The sequence below is a fragment of the Lissotriton vulgaris genome, chromosome 10, assembly GCF_964263255.1.
Source record: "Lissotriton vulgaris chromosome 10, aLisVul1.2, whole genome shotgun sequence".
Classification (NCBI taxonomy): Eukaryota; Metazoa; Chordata; class Amphibia; order Caudata; family Salamandridae; genus Lissotriton; species Lissotriton vulgaris.
Genome location: NC_141698.1, coordinates 479,272,667 through 479,284,817, shown reverse-complemented (window position 1 = coordinate 479,284,817; position 12,151 = coordinate 479,272,667).

Here is a 12,151-nt window from a genome sequence, read left to right as displayed (position 1 = left end):
GGTTATATGAGTGCACTATAACTGATGGAGAATTTATGATATAATCTTTTAATGAATTATTGCAGATCTATTGATTGTGTGTCAGTATACCACAAGTTGTTGTTCTTTTACGATGGAATTATTTCTGTATTATTTCACATCTACTGTCTCTACTTTACTGCAGCATAAATTATTGATTCTTTTAATATTGAATCTCTGTGTGTGATCCAGTGATTACTGTTGTAGTTGATGCTAGCAGCAACCATTCCCTAAAGTCTGGTTTACACTTGCCGCGCACACATCCAGCACAGACGTCACAGGATATGTCACCAGGGTAATAAAAAGGAGTCGAGCGTACGTGCCCGTATCCACTTCCACTATCTATCCGTGTCCGTGTGTTCATTATGTATGCATGATACTGTCTCGGGCCGTACTATATTACGTTGTGTTGTGGACAGTGTATGCAACCATGTTGCCTGTGGTATTGTAGAAAATGTTTGTAATGTAACTTTTTGGTGTATGGCTATGGCTATGTGGAAGGCTATTTTACAGAGCATAAATATTGATGAAAATGATGGTTGCATATTGTGTGTAGTGTAAGATATGTGTATTTTGCAAAAAGTTTAGAACAAAGCTCTCTAAGGAGAAGAGCTGTGTCTCATGAAATGCAGTACAGATATTGTCTAAAATGGATGGCATTTTCAAACTGTTACAATGGGAAATGTTATGAACTAATGAAATGGGTTTTTTTATGGTCACATAGCAATCGTGCAGCCAGTGCCCAATGAGACTGCAGCCGATGTGATTTTGAGTAAATATATTTACTGTAATATAAGTTTATTACAGTTAGAAATATATAACTTTAAAGTTTTTTAGATATAGTTTTGAGACAAAAAAATGAGGGAATGTCATATGCAGTGCGACATGGTACGTCTATGACATAACACAGGGTGTGGCAGCGTGCATTTGTTGCATTTGGAATGTGCAGCGGGTGCCATCAAGGTGTCACTCATCATTATATCTGTATAATATCCATACACCTATATACACATTTACACAGTGCTCAAACTCGCCAGCTGGTGGTTCAGTCAGCCATCCTCTCACGGCTGGACTACGCCAGCTCCCTTCTGTTAGGGGCTAACGTAGCTGAGAAAACCAGACTCCAGCGAGTCCAGAATGCCGCCGCCAGGGCCCTGACTGGACTCCCCCGCCATAAGTCAGTGGACAGCGCCCTCACGAAACTCCACTGGCTTCCGATGGAGAAAAGGTTTCACTTTAAAACGCTATGCCTAGCATTCAAAATCTTAAAAACTGCCTCCCCCCCATGCTATGTCCACTCCTTTCTCCATACGTTCCCCACCGCACTTTGCGTTCTGAAGGACAGAATGTAGCTGTGGTTCCCCACATCAAATTAGCCAGGATGGGTGGCCGTTCATTCAGATATCTTGCTGCAAAGCTCTGCAACGGACTCCCAGATCAGATACGAGGACTGAATGATCTGCTATCCTTCAGAAAAGCTATCAAAACTCATCTTTTCTGTTAAAATTGTTATCTCCCCAGCACTCCCCCTCTGCACCTATCTTCCTCTCAGTTTCAGGCAGACAGCGCGGGGACCCCCCTTGGCTGGGGCAGCTGTGCGCTATACAAGACCATATAACATTACCATTAACATTAACTACTGATCCATAGAGTTACTCACACATCTATTAAGTCATGCCAAAATCAATCATACACCCATGATCTCACCTATGCAGATATATACACAACACCTGCCTTATTTATACACACATCATTTTCCTTATTTATATAGATACTATCCCATACTTTCTTATACAATCACTAATACAAGTACACATTTGTGTATGTAGACACTCTTGCAATCGCTGTCTCTCACGTAATCAATTATACACCCCAAAACTCACATATACTGTGTAAAAACATATATAGTTACATATATACACCTGAGACATCAATTCACTTATCAACACACCTGTACACACAGTCAGCTATCTATACAGCCCTTCTGAGATGAGTCTATAGAACCAGTGAATCAGCCATTCAGCCATGTATGCACAGAGTCAGACACCACCCACACACGCACATAGACATTCAGACCCCATACAGATACTCATACAATCAATTAAAAAATACATACACACTGATGTAGCTACCCAGCAACCCATGCACCTGCTTGCACACCAAGTGAGAGACTAAGAGAGACATTCGCAGTCTAGTCACTAATCCATGCATTCAGTAACATACATTCAATCAGTGACTTATAGAGTCAGTCATGCATCCACTAAATATTGTATTCAGGCAATTTTACATCGACATATTCTTGAATAGACCTTGGCATAGATATATATGAAAAATATTTAAACTTTACAGAAACACACATTCACTGGATGATGTCATCAGTGATGTCATCAGTGATGTCATTTGATATGTCATCCGTGATGTCTTGAGTGACGTCACTGACATGGTCACAAGTGATGTAATATGTTTGCCCATAATCAGGTAACAAGGCGATGTAATCTCACCTCGAAATCTCTAACCTTCAATCTTTAACCAGAACAGAATCGATCTAATAAATACCAAGGAAAGCCAGGGCGTCGAGGATGCTAGGACTTGTGATCCACGATAATTCACGATGATTTCAATCACTGGCAGGACCCCAATTTATTCGAAGCCTTGCCCACACAGCGGCTTCAAGTCAAAACTATATAGCGGAAGCGGCGGGGCAGAATAATCAAAATCAGAAGGGCCAATAACCTCTCAGATCACTGGGAATGCTGGGAATTGTAGTTTTTTCAATCAGCTGTAGGACCATCGAATTAATCAGTCATCCAATCTGAAGTTCGAGGCCTAAATACTTGCTACTCCACTCCGAAACTATGATTTTTCCAAACCAAGCCTCTGAAAAAGCTTTGAGCCGCTGCAGCGCTGAAAAGCGTTTTTCCAGGAATAGCAAACAGGCCCCAATAATGATTAATTACTGTGCTCAGCGTGTGGCTAATAACAGGTTCAACACTCCTTGTCAAAGATGCCACCAACTATCCCGCTGCTTCAAATGATGTGAGCACTTCTGAAAACTTCTAGTGTTTTATTTTAACAAGAATGTCACTCTCCGATAAACACACGGCGTCCCCACGGCATGCACTTTCCAAACGGCTTCTTTTGAGAGAATATACCTTTGGGAGAGCACGTCCTTCCTTCGTGATTTTTCGCTACATCCGCATCTCCTGCAACAACCAGCGCCACAGCGTTCACAGAGCGTCACAAACAGAAGCGCATATCCTCACTTCACTTCAATCTGCTCGAGCACCGCGGGCACCGCTGAAGCGCCATGAATCACCTCCAGCGCCAGCGCCATCACCCTCGAGGAGCCGAATGGGGGGGAGGAGCAAGGAACAGGAAGCCCAGGTGCTAAGTGGAGGCGTGGAGCTCCACCGTAGCATCCAGGATGCCGATCCAGGGCGATAAAATGACGTCAACAACTGAAAGATAAATCAGGGAAAGCTAAACTGGCAGGATCTGCTACAGAGAAGGAAAACTCTTCTGTCAAAAATTCGGAGAGCTCTGGAGAGGGTGAAGCCAATCTCCCGAGCGATAACACAACACAGGCTCACCAACAAGACCCCGGTAACCCCATTACTAGCTAGCTGAAGGAGGTATTAGAGCTGCCCATGGCTGGAATGGATATGACCTTGTCAAGTTTAGTAGTAAAATCATCGGAAACGGTACAAGGTGCAAATTCTACAGTGGCACATGATCCACAGGTACCTAAAGATGCCCTGACAATTTCTACTCCTAAGGTCTCTAAACAATTTCCGTTATTTGAGCGGAAGGGCACAGCACATATTACTGCTAATACAGTCGGGACCCGGGCAACTTCGCCAGGGGCCCCAACCCCCTTAAATCCTACAGATTCAACGATGTCAACCAGTAATGTAGTCAACTTAACAGATTCTCCGTCTTTAGATATAAAAACTGCATTTTTGAGTGATGATGAAGTCTCAAATTTTTCTTCTACGGTTGTTCCTTCTGCCGTATCTTCTACCTTGCCACAATCTAAATTAGATTCGAATGGTGATGCTATGGCACATGCAATGGCACAGAGCCCGATTATGGAGATGGACACTAAGACTACTGAACCTGATTCTAGGGGAAATGAGAGAGATGAAGCAATTTCAAAAGGCTGAATTGGCAGTAATTAGTAACCGTTTGGATACAATTGAAGATTCAATGGCTTCTTTTTCAACTCGATTTCAAGAATCCGAGACTAGAATTTCAGGGCTGGAGGACAATATGACTACTATGCAGAAGGAGGTGCCTACTATTTGCAAATCTTAAAAAGCCTTTGAAATTAAATTGGATGAGTTATAAAATTATAATAGAAGGTCAAACCTTCGAGTGGTGGGTGTGCCAGAGAATATTGAAGGCTCAGATATGATGCAATAGATTACTTCCTTCTTTTCTCGAGAGGTAATTCCTGAGTTCAAGGGAGACCTAACAATCACACGTGCGCACCGAGTTCCAACTCGTCCATTTCCTAGTTCTCAGTTTCCTCTGACAATTATTGTTAACTTTGCTGATGTACGTGTCAAAGAAACAATCCTATCACAGGCCTTTAGGCAAAGACTTTTTCATGCCAATCCAACTACTAAATGTCAGATTTTCTCCGATATGTCGGCTGCCGCTGCTAGACGGAGAAAAGACTTTGTAAAGATTCTGCAATTATTTAAGGACAAGGGTGTGCAAGCTACAATGGCAAAGCAGGCAAAGTAAAAAGTTTTGATAAAAGGCAAATTCTACTTGTTTACTGATGTTGATGAGGCACATGAGATGCTTAACTAGCTGGCGCACAGTTAAGCCCAAATGAAACAATAATGTAACTAGATATGATTGTGGGGGGGTAGGTGAGGAACAGGGGGATCACAGGGTTAGGGGCGCAACAACAAGGCGCCTCCATGAGAGGTCAGGTCAGAGTGTCAGGTGGCCAGCGTGGGGAGGAGGTGTAGGTGTAGTGCAGGGCCACAGGGTTAGGTGCTGGAGGGGAGCACCTGAGGTGGGGTGTGGGTTGGGGGAGGGGAAAAAAGGAAAAAATTGAAGTTCTTGTTGGATCTGGATGGAAAAATAAGTTGGCAAGAAGCTTGTTTCAATTAATTATCAATGGTTTATATACATGTTTATTGGGGGGCTTAGAGTGATTTCCTTTAATGTTAATGGGCTGAATAATCGGAAAAAAATGCAAGCAATCGAGCTCTGGATTAAGTCAGAGCGACCATCTGTTGTAATGCTACAAGAAACCCATATTCTGCCGCCAAAATTAACTTTTCTATGTTTAAAACCTGGTTGTTATATAGAGGGTTTTCATGCGCTCAAGAATCTAAAAGTGGGGTCGCTATTTTTTTAAATCAGAATCTAGATGCAGAAATTATCCAGTTTGAAGATGGAGGGGCAGGGCGGTGGTGCTGGGTCACGTGCTTAATAAAAGATGGGAAAAGACCAATTACTTTTGTCAGTTTTTATGCCCCACTGGAAGACTGTGCCCCAATCTATGATTAATTATTTCAATCTTTGTTGTTAGTTAGGGGGGACATAGTGATAGGTGGCGATTTTAATATCCTTATGGATATAAAATTAGATTCCACTGGTGTGTCGAGGAAACAATCTAAACCAAAATCAAGAAGGTCCATTATGCAGAATATATCTTTATTAGATCTCTGTGACCCATGGCGTACTAAATTTCCACAGAAAAAAGAATTTACTTGGTGGTCCGGGAGACACAGATCCTCGTCCCCATTAGATTTTTTTCTGACTTCTAGGTTATTAAAATTTTCCTATTAAAAATTTTTTTCACAATGGTTTTTCAGACCACGCAATGTTGTTAATTGAATTTGAAGTAGGCGAAGAAATTAAGTCTTCTAAAAGATGCATATTTAATAAAATGTATCTGCAGGACAATAATTGGATCTCTTTTTAAAAAATCTAAATTGCTGAGATTATAGCACGTAATTTAGATACAGCCCCAATGCACAATGTATGGGACTCATTGAAAGCTTTTATTTGTGGTATCTTAATTAGTAAAGATGCAGAAGAATGGCGTACTATTAAACAAACTAAGACCTTACTTTACTAAAAAATCCATTCACTTACTCTGCTGCGACAAGTTAATCTTTCCAGTGATGTACAAAAAAGATTAAATGAGGCTAAACGTGAACGTAATACGTTCATTTTTACACAGAGTGAACAGCAATTCTCGATAAAATCTCAGAGGATTTACGAGGAGAGTAATTTCTCTGGTAAACTCCTCGCATGGCAGGCAAAAGAGCAAGTTGCCACAAATTTAATCCACTCTTTAAGTGCCCTGTCACTCAAGTTGAAGTATCACAGGCGGATGCTATTGGCACTATTATGCTGTCCCATTATAAACAGATTTACTGTCAACAGCAAAAAATAGATCATTCCAGGCTCTCAAATTTTTTATCCAGATATAATATGCCCTCCTTAACTCAGGTAGATAGTGATTCAATGAGGCGTTTATTTTCTAAATCAGAACTAGAATTAGTGGTTAAGAATTTACCAATTGGTAAAGCTTGTGGTCCGGATGGCCTTCCAGCTGAATTCTTTAAGAGCTTCTTTAGTGCTTTTTCTGATTTATTATTACAATTATTTAATTATATGTTAATGGGTGGTCAAGTTTCGGATTCTTTTGGGGAGGGGACAGTTGTTAGTTTCCAAAGAAAGGTTAAGATTCAAAAGACCCTAACTCATACAGGCCTATCACATTACTTAACACTGATTACAAGATCCTCACTAAATTACTTTCAATAAGTTTTAATTCGATTGCAACGGATCTTATTCACTTAGATCAGAATGGCTTCGTGGCAGGCCGGCAGTTAGTTACCAATACCCATTTTCTTACGGAAGCGTTAGATTATTTTCAGGTTAAAAAAATCCCGGCTTTAATTTTATTATTAGATGCAGAGAAAGCTTTTGATTTAGTGGTGTTGACAACTTTATTTGCTATTTTAAAACACTTTGGTATCCCTTCACAAATTATTAGTTTAATCCAAAATGTATACACGGGTGCCAGAGCTAATATAATTATTAATTCTGTTATGGTAGGCACAGTATCGGTCCAACGGGGCACCAGGCAGGGCTGCCCCTTATCCCCTATTCTTTTTGCTTTTTTTATTGAACCGTTAGCCACAGCAATCCGTTAATCTGTAAATATCCCTCCACCGATTGCATCTATGGCAAAAATTAAAGTTTATGCCGATGATATTATGTTGATAATTAAGACGGATATCCAATCTCAGACTGCTGTTTTACAGCTTTTTGAAGAATTCGAGGCCTTAGGAGGTTACCGAATTATTAAAAAAAAGACTGAAATATTAGTGTGTGGCGGGGGGAGGTGGATTTACATGTTGATTTAGTTGGTTGCATTAATTTAAGACCAAAACGGTATTTAGGGGTTTTGTTTTCTACTTTGATATCCGATTTAGTTAAGCTGAATTTTGACCCACTTTTACGGAAGGTACAATCCTTACTTACTAGATGGGATTCACTGCCCTTTACTATAATGGGACGGGTGGCACTTATAAAGATGTCTATACTTCCACTATTTAATTTTTTAATTTCAGCTTTTCCGTGTTTTTTACCTAGTAGCTTTTTTTCAAAAGTAGAATCATTATTTTCAAGCTTTATATGGGCTAAAAAATGCCCTAGGATAGCAATGAAGACACTTTACGTGGATACCGAACTGGGAGGCTTATCTGTTCCTAACCTTAGAGACTATTATAGTGGATATTTCGCCCAATATTTAGAACGATTTAAATCCCGAATGCAGAGTCCAAAATTATTTATTAATTTCTTTTTTGACCAAATTAGTCAAGAAGTTCAAACCCCAGTTCCTCTGCACATTCCTAAATCGCCAAAACTTACCCGGTATAAAATGATGTATTGGTTTTTTAAACGTCGCAATGTTTTTCTAAAAAGGTATTCTCTCTCGCAGTTTAATTCTAGAACTCCCCTAAGGAATGCTTTTATTTTTATGGGAATGAAAATCGGAGCAGATGTTGTCTTTCAATGGGAACGGGCTGGGTTCTGTACTCTATCAGATTTTTAAGAGAAGGGGCTTGGTTGTTACCAGGAGAGATGCAGCAATTAATTTCAGGGAATTTTATATTATTAAATTCATATGTTTCGATTTTTAAAACACAGGGACAAGTTGAGCCAAGAATGACTGACTCTCCTTGTCAGTTGTGGGACGATTTGTTTTTGATTCCTCAGATTAGGAAGCCAGGAGCATGGAAACGTTGTTTAGCTCAACATATTGAATTAGATCTCAGTATAAGAGTCATTAAAAAATGGCAGGAACAAGAAAATCATGTTCTTACTATGAATACCTGGAAATGTATAAATAAGTTGAATTTTAGTGTTCTTCGAGGATCTAATTAGAGGAGAATGTTTTTTTTTAGTAAATGGCTCCTATATCGAACTCCTGCCGTCATTTCTAAAATGTATGTGAATGTTAGTGCCATCTGTTTTAGATGTCAGCAATACACTCCTGCTAATTGGTCTCACACTATAGCTCACTGTGCCTTTTTGGAATAAGATTTTCGAATATTTACAAAAGTATTGTGGGATTCAGATTGCTTATAACGTCAAATTAATACTTTATGGATATGATTCATATCTTGGATTGTTAGAACAGATGGTTAAACTATTATTTATTGTGATGGCAGTAGCGAGGTCTCTGGTGCTCCAGAATTGGAAATTAACACAAGCTCCTTCGTTCAATACCTGGCTTCAGAAAATGAGAATTGTTAGAATAAGTGAATTTCGTTATGCACAGCAAATTGGGGGTATAAGGAAATTTGACAAAATTTGGAAATCGCATTTTGAGTAATATTGGAAATTGTATTCTGTAAACTATGATTCTGTACTCTTTGGTTGCCAATTTATGCATTTTCTTTTTACTAATTGAAATTATGATACAAGAACTTCAATAATAAAAAAAAAAAAAAAACAAGTGATGTAATATGTGACGTCATCAGCAGCGCATTGCAGGCGTGCGAGTTATAGTTAGCTCAACTAACTATGACAGGTAAATTTCTCTGGTTTTATATGAGTCAAATGTCCAACTATCCTATACTTTTTTCAGTGAATTTCTAAGTTGTTTTAAATGCTAATTCCTAACTATAACATATGTAAAACCTATGGTTTTTTCAGTGAATATATATATAACGTGGCGAATTATCCAAGGAATTGGGAAGCTTACAGGTCCGCCACACGACAGGATTTGGGACTATGGCTGCTGTTATGAACAGTCCGTCACTGTATGGGGATGCTCGGTAACTTTACCTGGGTGTCACGGCCTCACCTTGAATCCAGAACTGTGGCGGAGGCGTTTGAGGACCTAAGGCAACCCTGGATCACTTTTAGTTTGGGAATCGCTAGGTTGATATTGAACCTCCCTTCTTTTAACACAGGCACTACAGCGCTGACATCAGCTTATGTGGAGCCGCTATTGACACTCACTGTAGTGATGGATTATGGGAACTGGAGTCCGGGATATGTGGGATGCAGCTGCTACCAATCAATAGTGACTCCAGCTTGACTCCCGCCCATGGGAGGGCCGTGTAGCATTTAAAGAAGGGACTAAGTGATGCTCAGTGCAAATGGCATCTGAAGAAGGCAAAATTCGCCGAAATGCATCATGCCCTGCACTCTGTGAAAATAAATGGCTGCCTGAATTTCCCCTGCTGTGTCCTCTGATCTTTCCTTTGGAGCAGATTGTTTTTTCATACAAATTCACGTGCTGGCCAATTGCGCGTGTAAGAGGACCCGCCTCATCAAGTGGCCTGCAACATAATTGGCAATGTGGCGAATTATCCAAGGAATTGTGAAGCTTGCAGGTCTGCCACACAACAGGATTTGGGACTATGGCTGCTGTTATGAACAGTCCGTCACTGTATGGGGATGCTCGGCAACTTTACCTGGGTGTCACGGCCTCACCTTGAATCCAGAACTGTGGCGGAGGCGTTTGAGGACCTAAGGCAACCGGGATCGCTTTTAGTTTGGGACTCGCTAGGTTGATATTGAACCTCCCTTCTTTTAACACAGGCACTACAGTGCTGACATCAGCTTATGTGGAGCCGCTATTGACACTCACTGTAGTGATGGATTATGGGATCTGGAGTCCGGGATATGTGGGCTGCAGCTGCTACCAATAAATAGTGACTCCAGCTTGACTCCCGCCCATGGGAGGGCCGTGTAGCATTTAAAGAAGGGACTAAGTGATGCTCAGTGCAAATGGCATCTGAGGAAGGCAAAATTCGCCAAAATGCATCATGCCCTGCCCTGTGAAAATAAACGGCTGCCTGAATTTCCCCTGCTGTGTCCTCTGATCTTTCCTTTGGAGCGGATCGTTTTTTCATATATATACATTTAAAGACTCTCTCATACAGTCAGTCATGCACCTACTAAATCCTTCATCCAGACACTTATACATCCACTCATTCTTCAATATGTAAGACATATTTTAACTTTACAGAAACATACAGTCACTGCATGATGTCATCAGTGATGTCACTGACCATGTCATGAATGATATAATATGTGACATCATCAGCAGTGGATTGTGGGTGCGCGATATATAGTAAGTGCAACTAACTATATATGCGAATTTCAATGGTTTTGTGTGAGTAAAATAAGGTTTTGAAAATGCTAATCCCTAACTATATATGGTCTATAACCTATGGTTTTTTCAGTGAATTTTCAAGGTTTTGTAAATGCTAATTCCTAACTATATATGGTCTATAACCTATGGTTTTTTCAGTGAATTTCAATGGTTTTTTAATAGCAAGTATCAAATGGTGTAAAATATTTTCTTCTTTTAAAGGAAAAATATATTTTATATGTATCTAATTTAATTTTTTTCTGTCTTTAATTTTTTTAAAAATTATTTTTGGTTGTTTCGCTACCGGTCCGCGCACCGATTACCTTCCCGTTAGCTCAATTTGGTGCCGCGACCCGCTTCGCGCACCGGGAAACGTTCCGTTAGTGCAAGTACCGCGATCGAATACAACATCATGACGCGTTGCGTAAGCGCGACGAATCGCGTTGCCGCGTAATGCGTCTTATGACGCGCCGCGTTAGCGCACCCGGAAGTGCTCCGGAGCGCGAACCGAGGCGCGAAGCGCAGCACCCCGGAAGCGCTCCAGGTGCGTAGCGGGACGCGTAACGTAAGCGTAACTGGTCATGTGACCTGAAAATAGCACTTTTCATTGGTTCATTACATTTTTTTTTCACAAATGATGAAAGCCCCCACCTTTTTTCCTCACTCTGACTTTCATCTTTGTGAGAGGAAGACTTACTTTTCATCTTTTGGAAAATGGCAAGTGTTGTAGCTGCAGCTGCTGGAGCCAATCCACCACCACCACCAAAAAAGGATGGACCACCTCCTCAGGTCCTCCTTAATCAAGAGGAGGAAGAAGAGGAAAAGGAGCAAGTGACAAGGGTGTTTTAATGAAGAGCCAATGAGGTCCCATGTGAAGAGTAATTACATCTGGCAATTTTTCACATTTCCCTGCGACCAAAAAAACATAAATGCCCGTTACGTCACATGTCTAATCTGTGACCATGTACAGTTTCGGGAATTACACCAATGCATCGCCACATGGAGAGGTGGCACCCTATTAATTATAGTGCTGCGCAGGTACGTGACCTGCAGGAAAACCCCCCTCCTGTGGCCAGTCCATCAACTGAACAGGCAGTGACGGGACCAGAGGCGAGGGAGACGGTCCCAAACATTCAGATGATCTTCGGGAACATGAAGCATACCTGTATTTTTTGCGGCAAATTAATTTCCTATGGGGAGAAAAGTATAAGTCTAATCAACAGAGCTTATGAAAATCATAAATGTACAAAACGGCCCAGAAAGTAAATTATCTTTTTTTTTTGTTGCTCCTGTTGAGCCCTTTATAATGACTGATTTTCGTTTCCCCCTCCCAAAAAAATAAAAAAATATATAAAACCGTTCTTAAAATACAAAAAAAATGTTCATAAAAATAATAAAAAAAATGTAAAACAACAAAAACAATGAAAAAAAAGTTCTTTTCAGAACTACCTCCCATTTATAAAATATAGCTAAAATTGTTTA